This window comes from Leptosomus discolor, chromosome 4 (assembly GCF_034619465.1).
Source record: "Leptosomus discolor isolate bLepDis1 chromosome 4, bLepDis1.hap2, whole genome shotgun sequence".
Lineage (NCBI taxonomy): Eukaryota > Metazoa > Chordata > Aves > Leptosomiformes > Leptosomidae > Leptosomus > Leptosomus discolor.
The window spans coordinates 40,004,667-40,031,958 of NC_141394.1; the positions used below are offsets into that span (position 1 = coordinate 40,004,667).

A 27,292-nucleotide genomic window follows, 5' to 3' on the forward strand; every position below is an offset into this window, starting at 1 on the left:
AAATACCACTGTATTTTTCAAATGCAGACTTTGTAGTATGAGTTACTGTTCTGTTTTTACTCTTTAATGCTCCTTGAGATGCAAGTCATTCCTTGTTCCTCAGTGTTTTCAGTTGAATATTCAAGGAAATGAAGTGTGGTAGAAGAAAAGGAAACTTGAAAGTCCTTATTACTGGTCATAGGAGCAAGCAGTTGCACTTAAACTGTGGAACTATTAGTAAAGGCTGTCCATATAAAAGAGAGTTCTTTGTTTGAAAAGTGTTTCATAGGAATAAATCAGCTTCCTTTTGGCACATGCATGAGATTAGGCTGCTGGAAAATGCAGTTGCTTTGCACTGCTTCTTAGCCTTTGGTGCAACTGGAGAAAAAAAATCTGTAGCTGAGCTTATTTGTATTTCAGTGACTCCCAGGTGACTTTGGAATGTTGTTGTTAAACGAGACAGGATACCATCTTTGGTGCTCCTGATTAGAGCTAGAGCTGTCATAGCATGACTGGAGAGCTGCATTTTTAGACTGATTTCTGTTAGATGTATTTTTATTTATTTCTGTATAGTCACACTTTTGATGAGTAAGCTAAAATCTTTATGCATAGATATCCTCATTGGAAATACACCAAAATTAGTTTTTGAAGATTTTTTTTTTTTCCTGTAGCAACCTTATAAAGATAAAAGAAACCAACATTACATTCCTGGATTGTATTTCATTATGGTTTGATGTGCTATTCCAAATTTATCGTGCAAAAGAATCTTACCACTTCCATGATAAGCTTTAGCTACTGCCAAAACTATTTTTTTTCCCCTGGTTTAAAAAAATGAATTAATGTTCTTTTGACAATTAATAGGGTTGACCACTGCAAACAATGAGCTATGCACAGGCATACAAGTCAAAAAACTCCTCTGAAACACTCCTTTAGGTCACTTTTTTGGTCTTCAGCAATATAATTGATTGTGTAATTAAATATTCAATTAAATTAAAACAATACAGCATTGAGATTTTTTTTAAAAACATTAACATACAATGTCATGTAGTCATGTAAATACATAGATAAATCTGTCATCTGCTCACATTGCCTGCCCAAATGAAAAACACTGGAAGACCTTAGCCTTATATGGTTCATGTGACCCCTTTGATAAGACATTTAGTATAGCATTAATGTGGTTGCAGTTTTCACTAGCAACAATTTCTGCATCTCCAGGACAGATATGGGGATTTTTGCTTAACAGCGGGCATGAAGTGAAATTAAGGTAATGAGCCGAGAAGCATCTCTCTGTGAGTGGCAGGCCTACCATTCTCTAGTGTTAGTTTTTTTTATCATTGCCCTCAGTTTTTACCAAAATAAAATTAGCATTTCCTCTGCTGGAAGCTGTTTCACCTGATGCAGGTTTTTTTTGTCTTTGTGTATCCTTCTTTCAAGCACATTCTGGTTTTGGTACTCCTGTACTTAAACACTGAAAATGATCTAGAGCAAATTTTATTGGCTTTAACAAAATGGAATTGTCTTTAATTAGGAATGAACTCCTAGGAATGAACTCTTCTTGAAGATTTATACTGCCAAGGGATCAAGACTACTTGTGCTTAGTTATGTAAAAGGGAAAGAAAAAAGATCCTATATGAGTATGGGAATTAACACTAATCCCATCCTGACAGATTGTAAGGGCAAGCGAAATACAGGGCTTTTGCAACTGCTACGTTTTACTGCAACATTGAAATTTGAATACAATTTCTTTACAAGGCCAAAGGCCAGGAGATATGAGAAATATGAAAGTGAGCAGAGTATCAGTACTGAAATTTCATCCATTATTGTAACAGAATACAAAATTTGTTATAACTTTTGTTCTAAGAACTTTTGTTGTAAGAACACAATTATTTTCTTTAAATAAAACTCAACATTGAGTGTTCTAAGCTGTATATGCGCGTTGGTTGCTTAGAAATTTAATGAAGCCAAAGGGACAAAGTAAGATTGGTGCTCCAGTTTCAGGGATAACTTAAGTGAGGGTTTCCTAAAATACGTCCGCTGTCTAAGACAATTTTTCATATTTTCAGATTGACAAATTCTACTGAATTTTTGCTGTATCTAGGGAGCAAAGTATGTCTATGAACTTTCCCAAAATAGTCTTGGTGTGGAACTCTATTCTCCTTTGGGAAGCCAAATTAAACCAGTATTCAGAAAAACAGATTTTCCTCTAAAAATGTGTGTGAACCTAATCATAAGATCATAGGAAACTCTTAGTTGGAAGTGAATGCTTATCTAATTAGTTTATCTAATCCATCTCTCTGAATGCCTAAGGCAGGTGCGAGCATCTTGGTTTTTGTGAAAGCTGGCTCATTTTGGTCGTATGTTCAGTAGCATTGAACCTGACCGATGTGCAGGGGCTGTTATTGTGAACCCAAAAATGAAAGGGCTAAGAACTTGGTCTACAACTAGATGTATAAGTTGGTATCAAAACAAAAAAAGAAGCAAAAAAAGGACACAATAAATATCTTTCTTTGTCATATTTTTGTTTTAGTTTTAATTTAGAGAAAGCATTGAGTATTGAATAAACTACGGCAGGTACTCCAGTAATTTTTAAAAAGAGAAAGAAAAGAAAAACAATATTCTGCCATAAAAGAGGGAAGATCTGAAGAGCACTTGAGGCAGTGTTAAAGGGAAGGATCACACAAAGTTAGAAATAAATGAAGGTGGGCAGTGTGGAGGAGAAGGATGGCTTAGGGAGTTGCAGAATGAGAAAGGTAAACAAGAATGGATGGGAGTCACCACCACTAGTGACAGAAGTGTTAATTAAGAGACAAGCGAGGAAGCACTTACAGGACCCTATCCTGTTTTCCAGGCATAGCCATTGGCTCATGCCCTGTTTTCAACCTAATTTCAACCTGATCCCATTTTCAAGTATGTGCCAGGATTTAGGGCATCCAGGTCGTACTGGCTTGCACAGTTGTGAATGTAGGGATTTCACTTCATATGCTTGATGGTTCACAAGTTCAATTTTAGACGTTCACCGACACCCTCACAGACTTACCTGCTACCTTAGTGTTCACATTTAAACTATTTTTTTCACTTACCGCAACAACACATTTATTTCAAGTTTTGTTACATTTATTTATTAATGTACAGTTCACCAGCCTACATCAACTGTTTCCATAATTTGAAGTGTATTACAAAGCTTTTGCCAGTTGGCTATTTGGACTTTATTTAAATAATGATTCCTTTCAGCCAACTTGAGATTAAAATATTAACAGCAAAATTTCTTCAGGGAAAAATTACGTGACCTAATAATAGAGAAGTAGAGGTGAAGGAGATAAGGCTTTTCTATCAGAACATTTTCTTGTCTCATTAACAGATTTTATTTTTACTTAATGTGATTTGATTCCTTAAAAAAGTGTGGGTTTTATAATAAAAATAGTTTTATTGAGTGCTCTTCTGTCATTTGGCACTTTTTGCTGCTTATATCTTATTCTGTTTTTCAGATGTGTCTTCCCAGTCAATATTTAAATAACAGTAAATTTTATTTCAGTTTAATTTCCAGTTTTCTAGTCCAGTACTGATTCATGTTTGGTTTGTACTGAATTGATTCTAAACCTATGAATAGGCACTAATGATAAATTTGTGTTGACACATGGACATATTGCCAACATTCCTCAAAGAAAATAACAATTTAAGTTTTAAAACCTGATTGAAAGAGTGAGGTTGTGGGAGAACATTTCAAGTTCTTAAATGATTTCAAGACTTTAGTACAGGTATTTTACTATCCTGTTATAAAAAATAAATATTTCATTTTCTAATCTAAATAGTTAATAATAGGTGGAAAACAGCAAGAACAAGAACTTGAAGGATCTGTAGTCACAACTGAAGTTTGTGGTTCACGCTAGTGTTTTATTTTGCAAGTTAATATATTCAAAATACAAAATTTTAATAAGTAGCTTAAAGTAGGTGAAAAAAAGAGATAAAATTATACACCAGTAACCTTAATTAAAAGCTTACGAGGTGTGAACACTTGAGTACATGCTTCACCAAATTTGATTTTTGATGTGCATGGCTCAAGCTGTAGTTAGAAGGAATTTAAGAAAAACAGAGAGAAATCAATATATTACATAAGTACTAAGCAATTTATTTTTGCATTAAATGGGTGAAACATCTTCACTTGTTTGTGTTTTCATGTTTAGGCCTGGCAAGCATTAAAAATTTATTTACTTTAGTTTGCAAAGTACATATGCTTCTTAGTTTGTATGTTGCAGGGTCTAGAAGGCCAGGTTTATTAAGAGGTTTTGTTCATTCAGAAGGAGGAATGAATGCCAACAGCAAAATCATCAGAGTTTTTAATAAGCAAAAAATATTAGTTCAAGACATTACAAGAAAAAAGATGGACAAGTGAAAGTAATTTTGTACTGTTATTTAATTCTCATAGCTTAGATCAAGACCCTCACTGTCTGTTTTTCCTACATAAAGAAATAAGGCAGTCTGTGGAATATATATCTTAGAAATAAGGACTATAAGTTTTTATAGAAATAATAACTGTTTACTTCTTGTATATCTTTTAATGTAGTGTATATATAAGGCTTTTGTATATATTTTTACAATGTAATACTTGGCATTTTCTAGCTGACTAAAAAAGCAGTTGTAGCTTATATTGGATACTACTTGAGGAGTCAGACTAGGACTGTCATAAACCAGGATTTGGATTCATCTATAATCTCTGTATGAAATTTATCTTGTTTCCAGTCTTAATATTTCCTCAGATTTCTTTTTTACTAGCATTGTACTTATACTACTAGTTGAGATATAGAAAATTAATGATAATTTCTTAGGAAAGTAGAGGTTGTGGACTGAGGAGTTTTATACCGTAGCTTCCATAAAATAAAAAGGGAGGTTCCAGACAACAGCCTTCTCTGTGATCAGCTGTAGCATTTAACGTCTCTCAAAAGCTGCAGGATGATGTAGAGGAAAGAATGTATCAGTCTCTGAAATAAAATTTTTTCACATCCATTCAGAAACTGATACAGAAGAGATTATTCACTCTGCCTTAAATGATACTGCACTTGCTGCATCATTGCAGACATTTCCTTCTGTTTGTCTTTTACTTGTTATACTGGTTATATAGAGGCTTATCAACTAAATTTAAAAAAATTGTATAAGATAATAATAACAATTAAAGTTTTTGAGACATAAGATGGTGTTGCTGGACTGTTTTGGTTGGGTTTTTTTCTTGCTTGGATCAAATACCTGGAGTATGTCTTGCTTCATTGTCACAGCACCCTGATATAAGACGCTTGGCAATGCAGATGGCAAAATCCCACTGGGTGTATCAGTCTAAAGGAATATGCTCAATGAAGACATACATGGCATTTCTGCATTTATGGGAAGATTTTTACTAAATATGTTTTGAATTCCAGGGCAGCAGATGACTGTATGGCTAACAACTCTTAACTGTGGTCAAAGACCTTCCAAAGGTATCTAAGAATAGCAGCCATTGTCAGTTGGCTTGAATTTGCTCTATTCCAGAGTACATAAGCTAGGAAAGTTAATCATCCTTAAATACAAAAAGCTTGACAGACTGCCTATTTTATGTCCCTGTTGAGCTATGCTAACACTGTGATAAATGTATGCAGTGACATGCCTGGGATCCTGGTCTCCCAAACAGTCTATTTCAAAGATTTGGCTGACGTGTGCTGCAGCATCCTCCTAGATTATGTCTTTAGATATCTCATGGAACCAAGGTTGGGATTCTGCCCTGACATAGAGTCAAGATGCACTTCTCTTTGTCTGGTCATCTGAGGAGGACTATGTAGGTAACAGAGGAAACTGCTATAAATGTCATAGTCTTCAATTCTAAGCTTTTGCCAGAAGGAATTGAAAAGGCAACATCGCATGCGGAAAGTATTTTCAGTTAGCATATGTGAAAGACTTTCATCACAGATCATAGCTGCTCACTCAGCTGCATCCTATTTTATACTGAATACTGCTAAATTGTTAATTTCTATGGGGAGATGAGGATAAGTAACAGTAGGATTAAAGACACTGTGGATTCTGTTTAGTTCTGTGTGCATCAGTGCTTGAAAAACAAATAGCAAAACAGCACTCTCCCAAATCCTCTTATTTTATTTACATAGCAGCATCTTCTCAATACATGACCTCATCCACTCTTCATATAGTACAGGAATAGATGCCAAAAAAGAGCTTTTGTTTTGTTTGCATTCAAAGAGCACACTGAATGGTTTTCAGACTTCAGAAATAAAGCGATTTAGAGCCAAAAATACCATGTAACTCCAGTGTTAACTCCTAAATCTCTACTTTCATCTATAAGACGAAGAAGTTCATGCTGTGTGGTCAGGGATAAAATTTACTTTCAAACGTCAAATAGGACAAAAATAACCCACCAAAGAAAATAACATGTTATAGTGCAGTTAGGGGTTTATTTAAAGAATGTTAGTATGTTTTTAAAATATTTCCCAAAACATCTACTTATACATCTACTTTTATGCTGCCAAGCTTGTTAAATAAGTGACTTGCCTAGAAAAAGAAGTACGGAGAGAAGCATGCTCGTTTTCATCATGGCCCCATGGCTGGGCCTGATCACCTGGTTGTCCTGTACGTGCCACGTGATGGCACCAAAGATGTTCTGCTCCATAACCTTCCCGGGCACCGAGGTGAGGCTGTGACAGGACTGTAGTTCCCTGGATCCTCCTTCCAGCCCTTCTGGGCATCACATTAGCTAATCTCCAGTCAATTTGGATCTCACTGTTTAGCCGGGACTGCTGGTAAATGATGGGAAGTGGCTTGGTAAGCACTTCCACCAGCTCCCTCAGTACCCTTGGGTGGATCCCATCTGGCCCCACAGACTTTGTGTGTCTAAGTGATGTAGCAGATTGCTAACAATTTCCCCTTGGATTATGGGGTCTTCATTCTGCTCCTCATCCCTGTCTTCTGGCTCAGGAGGCTGGGTACCCTGAGAACAATTGTTCTTACTATTAGACTGAGGCAAAGAAGGCATTAAGTACCTCAGCCTTTTCCTCATCCTTTGTCACTGTTTCCCCCCGCATCCAAAAAAGGGTGGAGGTTCCTCTTAGCCCTCCTTTTGTTGCTAATGTTTCTATAGAAACATTTTTTATTGTCTTTAATGGCAGTATCCAGATTAAGTTTTAGTTGGGCTTTGGCCCTTCTAATTTTCTCCCTGCATAATCTCACTACATCCTTGTAGTCCCACTGAGCTGCCTGCCCCTTCTTCCAAAGGTCAGAAACTCCTTTTTTCTTAGTCCCAGCCAAAGCTCTCTGTTCAGCCAGGCCAGTCTTCTTTCCCACTGGCTCATCTTTCGGCACATGGGGACAGCCTGCTCCTGCACCTTTAAGATTTCCTTCTTGAAGAACATCCAGCCTTCCTGGACTCCTTTGTACTCCAGACTGCCTCCCAAGGGACTCTGTCAACCAGTTTCCTAAGCAGGTCAAAGTCTGCCCTCTGGAAGTCCAAGGTGGCAGTTCTGCTGACCCCTGTCCTTACTTCTCTGAGGATCAAAATCTCTTATCATTTCATGATTGTTGTGCCCAAGTCAGCCTCCAGCCATCACATTGCCCACAAGTCCTTCTTTGTTTGCAAACAACGGGTCGCTTTCCTGGCTCACTCACTGGCTGTGTCAGGAAGTTCTCTTCCACACGCTCCAGGAACTTCCTAGACTGTTTCCTCTCTGTTGTATTGTATTTCTAGCAGACATCTGGTACCTTTAGAGGGTATTGACATAGCAGTAAATGTCCATTTTGCTTTCATTGCTTTTTATACTATAATACATAGTATTCACTTTTAAATCTTAAAGCTGTTCATCTTAGACCTCTATTTGTCCAGGCATGCAAGCTAAAATACTGTTTTTCACTTCAATTCGTTGTATACATTTATAGTAATGTTGAGGTGTAAATATACATTATATATGAACAGAAGGTCTTTGAAGTGAAAATTAATGCGTTGTAGATTTTTGTGATTTGAAATTCGGTCAGGCTAATTCATTAAGAATGTCTTTTTTTTTCCTCTCTGTTTTATGTAAGGTGAATCATAGACCATTTTTTACTTGATCTTTAATAGGAAGTGCTATTGTTTAATCAGATTTTATTACTTTAGTTTCTTTATATTTTATAAATGTTATGTTTTTTCTAAGAAAGACTAATCATCTCAGCAAGAATTCGTTATCTGTAAATGATTTCCATATCTATGATGCAATAGGAAGAGAATTTGCTAGCACAAAAATACTGTATTATTCTGTTTGTAAAAGATATTTACTATTCGTTATGGTGTTTGGGTAATAACGGAAACTTAATGGAGCCAATTTTGTTAGTTATTCCTTCAATATTAAGATAAATTTTCTGCATGAATCTTTTTAGATTCTTAAACAGAACTTTTTTTTTTTTTGCTTGAGTGTTACTGAGCCAAGGAAAATTGTCAGCGGTGTCTTCTTTCATTAATCAAACTCCATGTTAAGACTTTCTAAAAAGAGACTTCATCATAATGAGTAGTAATCTACTGTAGTGTGATTAGTAGCAATCTAATGTGGTATAGAATGACAGAGAATGTGTTTGGAACAAGAAAGTGCATCTGACCTGTATGCCCACAATCCCCTGGTCCCCTTGTCATGTAGCCTGGGGCTTAGGCAGAGCCCACCGTGTACCCAGGCTTCCTTCTCCTGGAACCCAAGGAAAGGTTGGAAATGACAGGTATAGGCTGCTTTCCAGGTCTTGTCCATGTGTGATGTGGAAAAGTACACCTGAACTTGGCAGATGGAAAGCTATGAAGACTCCATGGCTTAGTCAGATGGCTGAGACTAAACGGTAAAATGTGAGAGAAATACAAAAAGACTGTGGCTGTGTTTGAAGGACTCGGGAAATGGAGATGTAGCTGTGTAACCTCTTGTTAGGCTGTAGAGGTGACTCCCTTGAACATTTTTGCTTCAAATACATTAGTTTCTCCTGTAATTTCAAACTTCCCTTGTATGGAACAGGGTGTATTCATTTTGGTTTAAACACCTTTGTAGTTCAAAAAAGATAACTAGAATTAGTTGGCCATTAACAGGTGATCTTTTGGCTAGAAAGAAACTTGCTTTTGCTTTCTGTTCTTATAGGGGTTAAAATATTTGGGAACAAGGGGTAGAAATATATGTCTTGCAGAAAAGAAATGGTACCACAAATGCATGTAGAGCAATGAGGCAGAGACATTCTAGTAAAAAGTGTACTATGAATTGGAATCAGAGTGGAGCTGAGAGTAAAAAAAGAAAAAAAAAATAGCATGTGTTTGATTTATATCTTTTTTTAATTTGCTGCAGTGAAGTCGTAGTTGCAGAACAAATTAAAATTCCATTGAACTTGACTGTTACAAGGAAGAACTGAAAGATTAAGGGGAGACTGTCCATTCCATAATAGTATAGCTTATATTAAAAAAAGGCTAAAATGCAAGAAACTGTTTATGCTGTGTTTATGAAAGATAACCCTCATAACACTGCAAAACTTATTCAAGAATGCTGTGAAAAAGAACATTTTATTGTTGTCAGGATTAAGTTAAATCCTTAGAAATCCTACTGCTTGTTGTCAGTATTACGAAGAGCTGTAACACTAAAGGGAATGCTGGAATATTACATATCTATCACTGGAAACAGTCTTTGCTCACAGTTCCAAGCGTTTTTGCAACAGCAATTTCTCCAGAACCTGTTACTCTTTGCTTTTACTTTGACCTGCTTTGTTATTTCAAAGTCCTTCCCCTTTTTATGGCTGCTTTTGGCAGCTTTAGATACTCAAATCTACACAGCTTTGTCAAGTCCAGGTATATCACATCCTCAAATTTTATTTAAATGGAAAATTCCTTGGATGTCAAGGCTGTGGAAAGCAGTTCTAGCCTGCTGTGGCGGGCTGCATGGCTGGGATTCCCCAGTGGCCTTGTCCATTCTGTGCATAGGGAGCAATTTCAGGGTGAACTTCCCAAACTTAGTCTCAAGCAAAACTAGCTGGTTCACTACAAATCTGTATGTGAGAGTGAGCTTACACATGTGGGACAGACACTTAAGACTTAGAATGCATTGCCTTTTTTTAATCCTTGATTTCTATGGGACTGTTCAGACTCTCGGGGCCATTTAGACACTGGTTTTTTTAGGTAGAGACTCAATATATACAAGATGAGTACTAAATCATTCAGAGTTGTTTTCTTACTACTATACTCATATACTTTTCACAAAGGGAAAGACTTCTACTTTAAATTGGTTTTATGAAAGTTTTGATTAGCCTGGTTGATTTCTTTATTTCCTTAACCCTTATTTTTTAATAGGGAAAAAAAACCCACCCCAAAATCTCATGGTAAATATGTCTTTAGAGGTGAAAATATTACCTTCAATGTATCATCCTGTGGTTTTGTTTGTGCTGCTGCAATTTTAAGAGATAGACAAGCCATTATTATGAAAGGAGATAATTAATGGTGTTTAATTTTTTGTTTGAGAATAGTTAATTTTAACCTTGGTCCTTAAAAAATTCACAAACCATTTCAATCCTAGAGTCCCCAAACCATCGGGATTGTTTGGAAAGTTTAGTCTGTGTAGCACAACAAACTCTATTAAACTATTTTAGGTGGTCATGAGAGCATGCTTTTTTCAGTATATGTTCATTACCTTCTTTTGCACTCTGCCAACCAGCTTTTATGGATTATAAAGCTGGAAGCTTAAATATAGTCCAGACCATTAAAATGGTGTTGCATTCGATTATAATGGCTATAATTGCCTTAATTATGTAGATGAAGGGGCCTTGCCAATCTTATGATGCATTAAAGTCTTTAGAAGTGTGTCACAGTAGTTCTATTGAGAATAAATAACCAAAGAGATGCAGATCATATGCTAAGTATCTGGATCAGCATTATCTTTCTGTTCATGTAATGTATGAATAAGCTAACAGGATGCTGATGTACTTATATCTCAATTACTGATGTGATGATAATATTTTTTACTGATACTATTTTTATATCATCAATATGCAGTTATATTTAAAAAGTGTTTCATTGCTCATCAATGGGAGATAACTACTAGAAAAATCCTTTCGTTATCAGGTAATTATTTTAAGCTAATTTGTTTGCCTCTCCTGCTTATTTTTGGAAGGCAAAATGTGGTGCCAATTGTATAACCTACTGCTGAGTTATTTTGTCCTGCAATTATGTCAGAGCATATTGGATAATGAAGCTACCTGGGATCCTTGGGAAACTCAGGAATGGACCGATGATGGTTCAGTAGTGTTCTGAAGGAACATCGGACCAGTGAGTTTCACTGAGTTGACTTCATGTAGCATGTAAACCCAGTGGTATTTAAAGAACATGTGATATTCTTTTTGTGACCAGTTCTTGATAACAGTGATTGAATCTTTAGTAGTTTAATTTCCTGTTTACAATTCAACTGTGCTCTTTATGCTCCCTCTTAAATAGTTGCAGTTTCACTTTTCTGAAGTGACTGTTTTAATAACTGATAGAATTTTCATATTTTCTTTAAAATGTCAAGGTCCTTTAAAAGCCAAGGATTAAGAAGTGTGACTTTGGCAGCTATTCTTAATCTTTCTATTGTTGGTACATTGAAATTGGTAGAAATAAGATGTCCTAATTACTGAGTTAATATCCTGGTGATATGATGTCACTTTCTGAATTGGTTTTGGGGGTTTTTTTTTGTTAAGATGCATGTCGGTTCTTAGGCCAAAATTTAAACTTTTATTTTTTGACGCTGACCTCTGTCATGAAAAATAATTTCTACTTAAGCTAACTTTAACCATATATGCCAATAACTTACAAAAAAGAATTTCACTTGATATAACCCTGTAACCAAGTCAGTCATACAATTTCTTCTTTCTTCCAATAATTAAGATATAGTCAGTTCTTTACACATGAAAGTATAAATTTTCAATAAAAAACCTTACTCACCTCTCCTGAGCATACAGACAGAATAACAATATTAATTTACTGTTTCACTTTTACTTTCTTTGCATAAATACTTGAAATCTCTTTCACAATTAAGAACCATTGTTCTTTTGGTTGGTGTAATGTTTTAAGGCACTAGTGGAGCAGTTTGTGTGGCTAGTGCGTTTTCACCGATGCGCTGAAAACGTTTATCTGTGCAGTGAAAGTATGGTGACACTTAGGCCACATTCACGTTATCTCATTATCCTAGTAATTTCAAGCTATGATAATTTCTAAATGTTTGAAAAGCTGATGGAATGCTAGAAAGAGATTTAACAGTGTGCCTTCTCTCCAGGGCAATCCTTACATGCTTCCGAGTGTTTGTCTTTGAAAATACATCTTCCTCTTGTTTAGAAGAGCCCCAGCCTTATTATTCATGCCTAATTGTCATTTTACAATTTTATCTAACTCCTGATATCTTTGAATCTTCATGTAGGTTACTATAGCTTTACTCAGAGTCTTGGTAAGAAAAATTAAACAAATATGCACTAATATCAGCATGATGTAAATCTAGTTCAGGTGATGTGTTTTTAGATCTCTACTACTTTCACTAACAAGAAAGCAGATTTTCTCTTCGTAAATAGAAAAATAGAATTTTTTTTGTGTACTCTTGATGAATCAGCATTATAAAAACATATATTCATAACATTATTATACAGATACTCTGTGGCTCAAATTGTCATAATTACCCAACTGTTGCTTTTTATCTGCTTCACAAAATACAATATTAATTTTAATTTTTTCTTGATATCTTAATTTTATATCCCAGGCGTAGGCTACTTGACATGTCAGGAATCCTCTAAATAGAACATTATTCACGGAAAAGGAAAAACCCAACTTCTTCCCTGAAGGCACCAAGATCCATGAAATAACTGTGGCATCTGTTTCAGCTGTTGTTCCTGCTGATACTGCAAGATCAAGTGCTATAGCCACCTTGCATGCAGCATCAGCAGTTGTTCAGTTGTATCAAATTGCAAGCTTTGGCTCATTAGCATGGTGGCACCTTCATAATAGGCTGAATGCTAAATGAAATGCATTCACCTTTAAAACATAACTGCCCCTTAAAATGAAATGGCTTTGGAAAACAGATTTGTATTGTGATTTACTAGTACTGAAATGTGATTTTGTAGAAAAAAAAAATAAATTTGTATTTACCATTGATAAGAGTGCAAGTCAATTCAGAAAAAATCCTGCATTGATATATATTGAATAATGATTCTTGTCTAAACTGTTTCATTATTTATCCTGTTTATAATAGAGGTCTGTTATAAATTCCTGAGATTCTTAATAGCAGGAGAGCATGAAACACTTAGAGAGCTGTAAACCCAGCTTTAGGGGAAACTAAGTAATTAAGATGGTTTTGTTCCGTTTTTGTCTTTCCATCAGTATTATCTCCTGCTCTGAATTTAGGTGTAGGTGAAAGTTTTAAGCAGGTTTATAACACAGTATACTATGTCTTGTAGGAATCTGATTGTTTTTTTGCCTAGGTTTTTCTTAAGGTGAGCATTTGATCACCCTCTGTAGTACTTCTGTATGCACAGTTTAAGAGGATTAAAAGATACCTCAGAGGCCACTAATACATTGATAGGATCCCCTTGAGTTTTCTTCTTCAGAGGAAACAGTCCCAGCACTCCAAACATTTCCTCATATGAGAGCTTGTATCGATCCACAGAAAATAAAACAAGAAATCCACATTATACTTAGCTAAGTAAAGTTGTCTGACTATCATAATAGAATCTCATGATTGTTTTTGTCATATTCAATGAGTCAATTTTGGTTAGCTGTGAAGACCTGTGAAAGAGAAAAAGCTTTTAAAAAAAAGGCTCTGAGAACTCTAGAGTATATATCTATACTTAATGAATACTAAACTTAGTTCACTGTGCGTCTGTGTGCAAATGTATATATTCCTGCTTTAGCCAAAACACAGAGGAAGAAATACAGTCTGAGCTCACATTTTTAAGGAACAAATTGAGAAATGTGTAGCTTAGCGGGTAACATGAAATGTAATTGTACAAATGTGATTTATAGCTCAAAATATATTTATCACAAAAAACTATTTGTCATTTTAGAATGCTAATGTAAATCCATACATTACCTAGAAAACTTGATATAATTTACAGTTCTTCTAGATTTATATGTTAACTTATGTTGGAATTCCTAATTATGAGTGATGTCTTAGGAAAAAAAAATATATCATTTACTTACATGCACAAACGATGTAGAAGTCTATAATGTTTCATATATGTATATATATAAAAATAAGTAAATCTCAGCTTTGTATGCCAAATACAAGTAGGTCTTTCCCAATAGTAACAGGAATATGGAAACTGTCTGTGGAATTGAGCACTGTGATTTAATTTGGAGAGTAACGTAACCACATATAAATAAATGGAAAAGTATAATCATTAGTAGTAGTCTAGAAACCTGACTTATTTTCTAGAACATGAGCTCATAAAAAGTCTTTGCAAATAATAAAGCCTGCAAAACAACCTTTGCTTTCTATCTGTTTTAGCCACAGTGATGTAACATTAATCTAACATAAGCTTTTTAATAGGGTAATCATTTATTCTTGACATTTGGACAAAGGACACAAGGAGCCTCAGAAGTAATTTTTAAATTCCTAGCTGTATGTATTTATGTGTAGAAGAATGTTTATACACAGCGTAAGGATAAAATTACACTGAATTTCATTACTGCAGAGGTCATAGGATAATTGCCAAATCTGGTATTCCTTGTTACTTTTGCGTTACTTCTAAGCAAGGTTTCTTCAGACTGAAAGAATGCCCATTTTGCCATTTAGGACTTCCACAATGGAAATAAAAATGCATATATCCGTTAAGAAGACATTTGCAAAGAGATTGATGGCGTTGGCCTGCATTTTTTTAAGCACTAAGCAGATAGTCAATGTATACACGCAGATCAGTTGCACTACATATGCAGTGAGTCTGGTGCATCCCAGATGCTTGCAGCTTAATGACTTAAGACTTGAATTGTACACTCTTCTGGGACAGCTGAATGTGAAAAGGCCTGGTCAGAGCTATTGATCTTGCTCTAATATGGTCTGAAACGCCTTTTTCATTCCCAGAGTTTTGGGGTAGATAGAGAACAGAGTTCTAAAAAAATGGAAATATGGTAACCCTTGTCCTATATAGTTGAGCAGTTGGTTCCAGTATATCACGTGGAGGGAGACATGAGTCATTTTTTTAGATAAAATAAAAAGTGAACAAGAAGTTCTTCTCAAGCAACATTATTCTTTTGCAGCGGAAACCAAAGAGTAATTGTAAAAACAAAATGCATCTGCCTATTGTGATCTTCATAGTATAACAAACAGAAAATACCGAGTGTAAACTTCTCGAGGAACTCAGATACAAATGAATACTCTAAGACAAAAGAAAATCTGAAGAAAAGAGTTTAAAGTCTTTATTTTTGGTAACAGTGATTATCGCCGATATCTTATTTTTTGCTACCAGTCTCTCAGTGTTAAACTGCATAATTTTTTATTTTTAAACTTTGAATATGCTTAATCTGTGAAATACCAGATCATACTAAAAGAATGATCCTTTTCCTAAAGACTCTGTTTCCTTGCTAAGGGAAAATGGTTAGACATGGACTCAAATATTATGCATATCTAGATTTGTTTTCTTTGTAGGTACTGCGTAAATGTCAATCAATTAATTTGGATTAAAATGCTCGGCATCTTACCTTTATGTAAAAAAAAATAATTACATTTTAATATTTTTCAAAAAAAGAATTTGTATTATTTTGTTCCAGAACAAAATTCACTCAGTAACAGTATAATTGTAAAAGGTATCTTGATACAGAAATGTGTACAAGGTGAAAAATATTTCATTTCACAGAAAACTTTTCAAGACCGAAGTGATTAAATGGGACACCTGTAGTAAGTGTTGTAAAAAAGTGTGACTTATTAGCTCTTGACACTTCAAAATGTGAGGGACTAAATAAAGAAACAGAAGGAGGAGAAAGGTAAAAAAAGAAAATGTGAGTAGCAAGGAGATGATAATTCTTTAATTATACCTTTGGCTTGGGAGCAGTTTTGTGCCTACCAGGAAGGTGTTTGGCTGCCTTGTGCAGAAAGAAGAGAGGAGAGAAACTCTCCTGGTTTTTGATGTTTAGATTCAACCATCTATTTACGTTCCTAGCTTCTGCTTACCTATTTTTTTTTGTGTGTCATAAATGAGAAACAAATAAAATTTAGATACCTAATGTACCTAGTTGACTACCTTTCAGGGAGGTTTTGGAGAGTTTATATGAATTACTCTCCCATGGGTGGTTATCATTGCCTATATCCTCAGCAAATTTCTTCTGATTAGCATCACTGGTGAGTGACTGAATAATCAGAGGAGCTGTTGCCTACATCATCTTCACAGGTGATTGATGTCAATGTCTTTTGAAAATGTCACGGTTTCTGTTTCCATGTTTAATAATTCCTACTAAAATATTCATCTGTCACTGACATATTTGGGCTTAAAGCAGTGACTAGATATTCAGTATACATTTATTTTATTTTGGTAAGCTGTTTACTTACGTCAGATATTTTATACGGCAATGTCATGGTTGTAGGGGGGAGTGGTTTTTGGTTTAGTGGACCAGGCATTGTACAGTGCTGTTATTTGGACACAGCTCTCTCATGCTGACTCATATTGAAAGAAACAGTATTACTAAGTAATGCCAAGCACAAGTATAAGCTGGGAGAGGAGTGACAGTAGAGCAGCCCTACAGAAAGGGATCTGGGGGTGCTGGTCGGCAGCAGGCTCAGTGTGAGTCAGCAGTGCGCCCTGGCAGCCCAGAGGGCAAACCCCATCCTGGGGTGCACCAAAACCAGCAGAACCAGCTGGTCAAAGGAGCTGATTGTCTCACTGTATTCAGCGTTGGTGCGGCCTCACCTCGAGTGCTGTGTGCAGTTCTGGGAACCACAGTTTAAGAAGGGTGTGGAAGTCCTTGAATGTGTCCAGAGGAGGGCAACAAGGCTGGTGAAAGGGCTGGAAGGCATGTCCTGTGGGGAGCGACTGAGGACTTTGGGCTTGTCTGGTTTGGAGAAAAGGACGCTGAGGGGCAACCTCATTGCTCTCTACAGCTTCTTGAGGAGGGGATGTGGAGAGGAAGGTGCTGAGCTCTTCTCCCTGGTATCCAGCAATAGGACACGTGGAAATGATTTAAAGCTGTGCCAGGGGAGGTTGAGACTGGATGTTAGGAGGCATTTCTTTACTGAGAGGGTGGTCAACCACTGGAACAGGCTTCCTAGAGAGGTGGTCGATGCCCCAAGCCTGTCCGTGTTTGACGCATTTGGACAATGCCCTTACCAACATGCTTTAACTTTTGATCAGCTCTAAAGTGGTAAGGCTTCAGAGTTGGACTAGATATTGTCGTAGATCCCTTCCAACTGAAATGTTCTGTTCTGTTCTCAGCCACTAGGCACTGTTTAAATCTGATTGCTAAGTCATGATTCTGTTTAATAGAGTTCCCAAAAATACAGTATAACATGTCTTCAGGCATCAACAGCAAAATTCACAAATTTACTTTCTAGTATTTGGAAGATAATAAAACTGAATTCTGTTCCGTGTTTTTTAAATATTTTTTTCTTCTCAGTCTGTAGAGGAAAACTAGTTTCTTGTAAAGTTTAAGCTGTAATGAGTTTTTCTGTTTTATTTTTCTGTTCTGAGGCTTAAGCAATGATGTTATGATACCATTTTAAATTGCAAATGAAATGCCTTTGGGTTTGGTGGGCTGTCTGTTATGATTGTAACTTCTTGTACCAACTTGGAAATTATAAGAGTTCAATGTAGTTTTTTAAAAGGAAATCTTTCCACAGCTCAAGTTACTGGCTAATTTCAGAAATCACTAGTTTTAGTTTTAAGGTTTTTTTACACAGAAAGTTAAACTAGATGCTACATCATGTCCTGCAACAAATTTATTTAGTCATCTTAGATTCTCATTTTTCACTTGCTCATGTATGATTATCAGTAGACATCACTTTCAGCTGTCTTTGACTTTTTAACAGGTCTTTAGTCAACTGTGGCAAAAGCTTAAAAGTAACTATAACCTTTCTGCATACACTGCAGTCCTATAATCACTGCAGAATTAATGGTGATGCTTTGAATGTGTCTGCTCTCTGCTGCTGCTCTCTGGGCCAAGCCAACAGAATGAATGCTGTGCTTTTCAGCTGGTTCTGCACAAACTCCAATACCTTTACTTTAATAAGATATAAAGGTAAAGTATCAATAACTAAATTAATTAGGTTTTCCATTGAAGAGGACCAGGAACACTCATAGCCTGTTCTGCCACATGTGCTGACGTGCTGAACTGTGGCACTATGGCAAAGGAGCATGTATAGGGCCTGCTGTTCTTTGTCCCTGAATGTGATTAAAATCAAATCCTTAATCCATTTTGGATTAGTATTCTAGGGACTACAGTAGAAACTGTTTAAAAAAAAAAAAAAAACCCACAATGCTCAAAAACCAAACTTGCAAGTGTCTTAACATTATAGAAAACAAGAGAGCTTGTAAGTCAAGTTTGCACAGATGTTAAATCAAGTTAAATCAAAAAACCTCCACAGTGGTCACATTTTAGTTGTCAAATATTACTTAAAGCAATTTCCTGCTGATCTAATACTGTAATTCAGTAATTACTGTATAGTATTCTTTTAAATAAAATTATCCTCTATAGTTAATGACCTTTTCAAAGTATTTATGCCATCCAGTCCTACTTAAAACGATAAAACTGTAAGTTATTCTTCTAGTATTGACTTTAAATTATAACAAATGTACAGCATGTTATAGGATTATGTTATATTTATTCTTCTTCATAAACTATTATTAATCCATGAGCAGCCATAGAATTTTTTTTGTTGCTAAAACAGGAATTCAGTGTAAAAGGAGACTAAACCGGTAGCTTGTATATTAAGAAATAATAGCAATCTTGGCTCTTAAAGTAGCAATGTATGTTGATGATGTCCAGTCGTAATAGATGCAGGCAGCAACAACTGAATAGGTACCAAGACCATCTAGGTATTTAAGCAATAGGCACACTGTAGCCTTCAAATTACAACTGTCAAACCAGGAGGAAGAGTGGGCTTTGTCCGAGAGTAATGAGGTTTTTCATATTCATTGAAGGGAAAATTTGCCTTACTGAAGTCAGTGACAAAACTCCCACTAAATGGAACCAGGATTTGTGTTTGTTTAATAAGTAAAAGCTATGGAGAAACTCTTAAACTTGGATGTGCTACTCTGCAAGTAAATTTTCTTGATGGTGGTACCTGCTGTTGAATCCAGTAATCTCTGCACACATTTCCTGTGCCTCAGCTTCACTCTACTAAACAGGAATCTGCTGTACTCTGCAAGTCATTGAGGTGCAATGTCAGCATCTTGAAACTGAGGCAATGAGCCATACAGGCAGGAAAGCAGTGTCATTCTGAGCTCAGAGCAGTGATAACAAAACCACATGTTTGTTTGACCTCAGGTGCTTCACATGTGACTGTCAGGGCCTGTATCTTTAAAAACTGCCTGAATAGCCTAGTGATCCAGCTGGCCCAATAGATTGTAATAGTTTCTCAGGACCCTATAGTGCCATGTTGATCTTAGTGGTGATCATTTCTCCCTTCAACAACTTTTGAGTATACTTTTTACTACTTCTGTGTGACCACTGAAATTCAGATAACACTGTGATATATTTCTACATGTTTCTCTATAGTTAATGATGTGTTTTCAGAAATACAAAATACTTTTAAGAGCACAGCCCATAAAGGGCGGAAGAGAAACATGTGTGAAATTGAAGTTCAGCAACATACAGTGCTATGTGAATAATAACTAAAAAATTATGTTAAAAATCTTTTGAAAGAGAACAGAAAAGTCTATGTGAAAAATTGACATAATTTCACACTACAACATTTTCTTACTGCTCTTACTAGAATATCTTCGAAACTATTATCAGTAGACATTTGATTGTTTCTTAAAATAATTAAATGCTAGTTTTGTTTTTCAGTTTTAAAGGCTCAGCTACTGATGCATTATTTTCAGACGCTTCTGACCAAGTACTGATGTCACTGACAGTTTACACAGTTCATGAATTTTGCAGACAGTACAGAACAGTGATGCTGTTATTAGGGGTAATAGTTGTTTGAAGTCTCAGATGCAGTGGCGAGAGGTTCAAAGTTGATGACATTTGACAGTTCCTTTCAGCTTTATGCAATGGTGCTGATAATCAGCACATCCAGTTAGTTCAAATACCGTTCATGCTTTATGATTAACAAGCAAAATTATAACAGATTACTGCCTGGCATCTCTAATGGTCCATACTCTTTTTGTCTTGAAAGGTCCTTCCTTAATCACCATACGGAAAAGCAATGTACATTCTCATTGTATAGGCTTTGTCTTCAATACAATACATTTTATCATATAGTGGTTTTTTTAAATAATGTCGTATTTCTTTAAGCAAAAAGGTTATATTTTTTATTTTCTTTCAATAGACTGTAACTTATGAACTGTCATTTTTCATTGTGAAAAGTGTCAACAAAAGTGTTTAAACAACCACCAAGATGTCTGTTGATTAGTGTTAGCATTCCATTCCTCTTCAAAAGACCGAGTAGTTGGTCTAGATGGCACCAAAGTAGGGATGAAATCAGCAAGAATTTTACTGCTGATTACAATATGCTAAGAATTGTTCTAAACGTCAGAAAATGTGCCAGGATCCTTAACATGCCCTAATATCGTTAGAAGTTTGCTTAAAGATATAGTGGTCTTTGTTAACAATACTATCTTTGTTCTGTTTTGCTTACAAATGGTGCTGATTTGTGCCTCCTATAAGCAGCTCTTTTCAAAAACTAATCTACTTGCAAAATAGCTATGCAGATAGACTGCATGCAGGTAGATTGCAGTCTCATGCAGAGAGACTGCAGCTTGAAAAGAAGCGTTTCCTACGATATGTCATGAGATGAAGACTGATCGCTTATGATGGTTTGGATCTGGAGTTGTTTAGTGTCACAGAGCACCTTGATTTACTCTGTGTATTAAAGATTCTCTGTAACACACCCATCTTATATGAGGGTTGGAAACATATGAAGATGACTTAATGGTTTTGTTTGGAGCTGAGTCCCTCTGACAATTTCTTTTCTGTGGTTTGCATCAGATGAGTGGATGGCTGTACAGATAACATCTGTTAGAGCTGAGAGTGAAGAACAGAGTCTTATAAATAACAATTCAGTATTTTGTCACTACCCTGTTGTGTTGGCTACAGAGTGATTTCTTAATAGGGTTTGCAACTTGTGCTTTGTGAGTTTACCCTTATGGGATCAATAATAGATGGTGAATACATTTCAGGAGGATCTTGATCAGTTTTTCTCTGCTTGTCCTTTCATAAAAATAAGGTCTGCACTTCCTTGAAACATTAAATTTGCAGATAGTCAGAAATGATCAGGTTCTGCATTACCCATTTAAGTTCTATGATCTCGAGACATCTCTGAGCCATGCATCAAGCACGAGGAGAAGGCATACGATGAAAGTACCGATCTTTCCACAGCACCTGTGAATGGCTGCTCTTGGAGACAAGACATAAGGCCTGATAGGGTTTGGTCTGACTGTAAGCAGCTGTCCTTATGCACGGCTCTGCAGCCACTAAGTTGTCATTCTTAATGATGGGATGTTACTGTTTTGCTTTGTTTGCTGTAGTCAAAATTTTATTCTGTCTTCTTTTCCTGTCTAGTAAGCTTGTTCTTCCTGCAGGAGGTTAATGGAGTACATTCACTTGCAGTTTTACAGTATTTTCCTTAGTTTTTCTTCCTTTTCCAGATTTTTCTGATTGAAGCCTGATTTTTCCTCTCTGATAGGCTCAAATTGTGATACATACTGTATTTCTTCTTCAGCTGCTACAGTGTTCCCAAGGAACACTGTTCATTTCCTAGATGCCGTAGGAGGTGTATAGATACCAGAAAAACGTGTTGAGCCATTTGGAGACCAAGCGTTCATCTTAACAGAAGAAATGCCATCAATTCTTCTGGAGAAATTTTGAAGATTTATGAAATCTTAAGTAGCAGTGTTATAACTGTGGCTTTCCTCAATGTTATATTTGGTGTTATTTCAAGTGACAAAAGCTACAAAGTCTCTGATGGCCTTGCACATTAACTTCACTGAGTGCTTTGCTTTTTTTAAACTCATTTGGGGTCTTATGTTGCCAATTCAGCTAACTTACTTTCTATTTTTGGTGTCTCAGTTGACAATTGTTTTTCACTGTGTTTAAGAAGAGGTCTTTTAAAGAGTTCAGGCGAGTTATTCAATGCAGCTGGTCAAATGGCAAATGTCTTGTATTTCTTCCCTTGTGATCTTTGTTCAATTTAAATGGAAAAGCTATATAGATGGAGTCTGTTTTGTTACTCACTGACAGGATATGTTAGAGCAGAACAGCATAGTTTAGGCTTTCCAAAAAGTGCATGCTGTTGCTAGATTCTACTGGATATCTGTATTGTGTCTACATGCATGAACTCTGATCTGTAACGGGAAGACAGCAGCCCTGGGGTTGGAATCCAATCTGCTCATACAAAACCTGTATTATCTCAGTAGAGAACAGGTTGAAAAAACTGAATATTTTTATGAAGAAAAGAAAAGCTTTCTTGGTGGAAACTTTTCCTTTTTTAATTAATTCTCTCTTACAGGTTTATTTTGAAAGAAGGGTGCCAACCTCTGGAAGTCTTATTTTCTCTTCTCCTGTAGGAAGTTGAAAGCTTTACTAAGGGTAAACTTACACATATTTATTTAATTAACTGCTTTATGATGAAGCAGTTTATTAGGGTACTCTGTTCGTCTTCAGCAGTGCAATTCAGTATCTCCCCTGAAGAAAGGTGTTAAATCTGTCCTGTAAACTAAAAGAGCACCCAAAATGTATTTCTTTTCTGAATGCACTCATGTCTTGTGAAATAGTTCAGTGACCATTAAACTTCTCTGGAGCCATTTATTCTTATACTGAACATGAGATGGTCCCCATTTCTCGGCCGCAAACTTGGAGTGAAGGAATATGGGAAAGCACATAAGGGTATATTTGCACTGTCAAATAATGTAGCTCATTGGTTTGCTGCTTGGCTCTTGTCCTTGGTTGTCCACACCAGTAGTTCACTGCCAGACTCTCTGCTGAGCTGTTCCCCTTTCAGATGTACCTCTGGGAATAATTTTCTCCAGGGACTTGTTCCTGCAGACTATATGAATGAAAAAGCAGCAGATTTATAGTCCTTTAACTTGCAAAGTCTCCCAGTGGTATCCTATGAGACACTGTACCCTCCAACATTTTCACCCACTCACCTGCCACACCAGTGCATGTTTCTCGTACCCTTCTTACTTATTTATAAAACAGCAATTTGAACAAATTTCCCTTTCTTCTCCAAAAATATTAGTTGTAATTCAGTAGTGTCACTGTTGGTAATGCAGGATTTTTGGATTTGAAAGATGTATAGGAATAATCACATTAGAGATTACCAAGGCTAAATAAATTCTTATCTCTGAATATTCATGTGCGTCTCATAAAAATTCTCTGATCTACATCAGACATTCATGAACAATCCATTTGGTGTTCAGTGCATAGACTAGCAAAACATAATTGCACTTTGCTAACATATTTCATGTATGCACGTGTAAACATTTCAGATATTTGTACCCTAATCATGTCTTTTTAAAATCATTACTTACTTTATTTCTCCTTCAGCTTTTAGTTGATTAGTGAATTTGTGTGGAGACACAGCTGCAGATTGCATTTATTTAACTAGAGTTCAGATTTCAATGAGGTGGTGGTACAGTGTAGTAGAGTTTGCATCTCAGTGCATGTGATTCCTGTGCCGGGGGAGTGGGACCTACTGGTATTTTGCTGGTTTAACAGATTGACTGACAGAGTTTTCTTCAGTAGTAGAGAAAGAGCTTATCTACTTCTGACGGCCTCACTTTAGGAAAGACAAAATAATTAGCTAAATTGGAGTAATTCCACCCTCTCAGTCCTCACTGAGAGGTCTACAGGCAACTGTGTTCTTTAATGCACCATTTTGAGTGATTAAGAGCAATGTTAGTGATTGAGCATTCAAGAAGGACACATAAGCAAATGGTTAGGGTAAGTACAAAGTGGTTTAAAGCATCAGATCGCAATCTAACTATGGAGTTAGTCTTAAATCTGTCAAACTTCAGTGGGATGCAATGTGATGTAAAATTCCTTTATGCTAGACACCTGCAGAACAGAGTTTAGTTAATTTATATTAGTGGGTGATTGTTCAATTTTGCTGTCTTCCCTTTGAGAGAAAAGGTTCAAACGAGTAGACAGTCCTACCAAGGCGCAATGATAATTTTCTCTCACAACAGAAAGGTCCGTCAGTCCTTTCCAGGTTCTGTGCACAGAATTACCTGGTGTAGTAGACCTCAAAGCCTCTTACAGCTCAGAATATTTCTGATTTCAGAAAATATCTTATTTGAAATATTGAAATAATTTTATATATATATATATATTTGTTTTCTTTATAAAGAGCATTGGTCAGTGATCTTTGTATCCTTGTCTACTAAATTTCAAGAGGTTTTATGTAAAATGCTAATAAATCTTTGCGGGACCCTATCAATCTTGTCCTTGAAAGGAAGAAAATATCCTGACTTTGTACCAGAGCTGTGTAGTGCTTTCCGGAATCCTTGAAACTGAATTTGGAAAACTACTTCACCTTTCGGGTATGGTTGACTGGAAGGCTTTCATCACTAAGAAAACTGCTCTTCTGTCCCTATTTGATACTTTCCATCTCTTCTATTATGTGAAATACTGGATTCATTTGAATATATAAAAATATTTGGAAATTAAAAGGTCTTGGAATATAGTACGTCACAGTGGAGCATCTCCTTGCTATCTAACTTTTCTTGTTATCTAGATTCATAAGTATACAATTTACAGATTAATAACATCGTTTTCATCCTCAGAAATTAGTAGTTCAGAATAACAGAGCATGATGAGAAATGATAGCCAACACTAAAGGTTAGCAGAGGAAGCCACATATATTGGCTGTCCTCCAGAAAATAAATTAACAAATTCTACAATAGGTCTGTGGTATTTCTGACAGATTAAAGAATTACTATTGTCTTATTTAGTTGCAATATTTTAGTAAGTTTATGTATTTTAAGTTGAAAATAGTATCTTAGCATGTAAATTCTGTTTGTTGCAGTTACAACTATTTTTCCTGCACTCTGAAATGGTCATTATATTTAAATGTGAAGTCTTTAAAACTGTGAGGACATAAAAAGATCAGATTTATTTTATGAAAATGCAATTTAATTGAAACAATTTTAAATTTTATGAAACATTAATCATGAGCAGAATGTCTGTATGGAACATTAATTTGAGGCAGTAAGAATAAGCAGCTGCAACGCCCTGATATGGTATCTGCAGCATTTATATTAATTATCTCATAACATAGACTAACTGAAGTAGAAAATTCATTATGTTTAGTTAAATATTAAGGAAATCAGAATGCTTTTATTTGTTAATTTCAAGGTATCTTCCTAAAGTCATTGGCCCTAGAGGTAACAGATGGCTAATAAACTTCATAAGCTTATAAAAATAGAAATAGATATATTAAGTTCTCACTTTACAGCCTTTTTTTTAAAAAAAAAAAGTTCTGTTTATACATATGGGACTGTAAAAAGATGACTGAAATGACTGTCCCATCCTTTAGTTACAAGTTTTTGTCATTCTGCAAAATTTATTGGATTTTGCGACTACATTTCTTTTTGCCATATGTTACTCTTCTCATTTGTGACAGGTAATACAGAGATAGAAATGCTGCCATATATTGCAGGAATTGTAAGACATTTGCATAAAATTTTAGTTCTGGTGTTCTTAGACATTTAGTGTTGTCCAAATGGGAATTAGCCTTAGTCTGGAGCCAGGAATTTTCAGTTCAAGCAATCAATTCCTTAGGGCTAAATTCATAAACCTATGCAGAATGGCAGCCTTGCAGAGTACTGACACTTGAGTAGGTACACTTTATATAATGTTCCAGTTTACTTTAGTAGGTACTGTCTTTAAAGGGAGCACTGAATTCTAATGACAGTATTAGGGTTACCATATTTTTGCACAGTGCCCTCTGGAAAAGAAACACATTTAAATGCACATACTGGATGTGCAGTTAATCAGTGTGTCTCAGATGCATAAGATTTACTGCACAGCCATACAGTAGTACATGAATGGTAGGTAATGCATTGAAAGGGCATTGGACTGCATAAGCATGAGCTGTGGACTGCTCTAAATAATTCACAGCTGAGTCAGAATTGCTGCTGTAACCAGGTTTTGCAATTCTGGACAGATGAGTGCAATCCTCAAGTTACAGCATGAGGAAATGCTCTTGTAGTTTTCAGGGAAAAAAAGTATAGAGTTACAAGATAGTAGATAGTACTATATCATTCCTTTTAAAGAGGAGTAGTCTTTCATATAATGAGGAACCTTCATGTGAATGGCACGGTGATCACAGGATATCAATGGCTGGACACTGCTCTGAGCAACCTGGTGTAATTAGACCTGCTTTTAGCAGAGGGTAAGACTGAATAACTGCTGGAGTTGTCTTCCAACATAAATTATTCTGTGATTCTGTGATCATATGCAGTGATTCCAACACATAGAAAGGTTGGGATGATCAGAAGTCTTGCTTTAGCATGCACTGATTGTTAAATGCCCCATCTCACATGGAGCAATTCCTAATTTGATGTAGGAGGTCATTCATGTGTACCCTCCTCTTCAAATTGTCCATATGCTTTTTGTATATTTACTTCTTGGTTATTTTATTATATACATGAGTTTATTATGTAGTTCTACCTGATTGCATGAGATTGTATGTGCTGGGGATGATCTTCTGCAGTTCTAGTTGTAGGGCGTGTCTATCTTGAAACATGATAGAGTTATATGGCAAGCACAACCACATGATGCAATAGTGGAGTAACACATTGTATCTTGGAAGAGTGCCTTCTGGCAGGGCATGGTACTCACTGAAAGAAAGCCTAATTCTTTCTCCTACAACTTAATCCCACTGGCCATATCGTCAGTAAATCATAGTTTTCAGGCTAACTGACCATTAGTGGATTCAGGAATGGAAGTGTCATGTTATGTTACGTTATATAAAGACTTGAGGAGTATTCTGTCTGTGGGGCACAAATGAAGACAGATCAGTGGATGAGTTCTACACTTAAATTACTCTTAAATGGTGTGCTAATAGTTTCCTGAGGTTTATATAGCTTCCTTCGCAGTTGTTAGGCCTTCTGCTATTTGAATATTGAAGTGAGGTCTGCTGAACAAGTAGGTGAAAGTATCTCTTCCCAAAGAGGAGACACAGGTTCTATC

General features: G+C 36.0%; 1 protein-coding gene across 5 annotated transcripts in view; it reads left to right on the plus strand.

Annotated features, from left to right (window-relative positions):
- The window catches only part of SPOCK3 (SPARC (osteonectin), cwcv and kazal like domains proteoglycan 3), a 213,243-nt gene that overhangs the window by 153,678 nt on the left and 32,273 nt on the right, over window positions 1-27,292 (plus strand). The gene's annotated exons all lie outside the window — the stretch shown is intronic.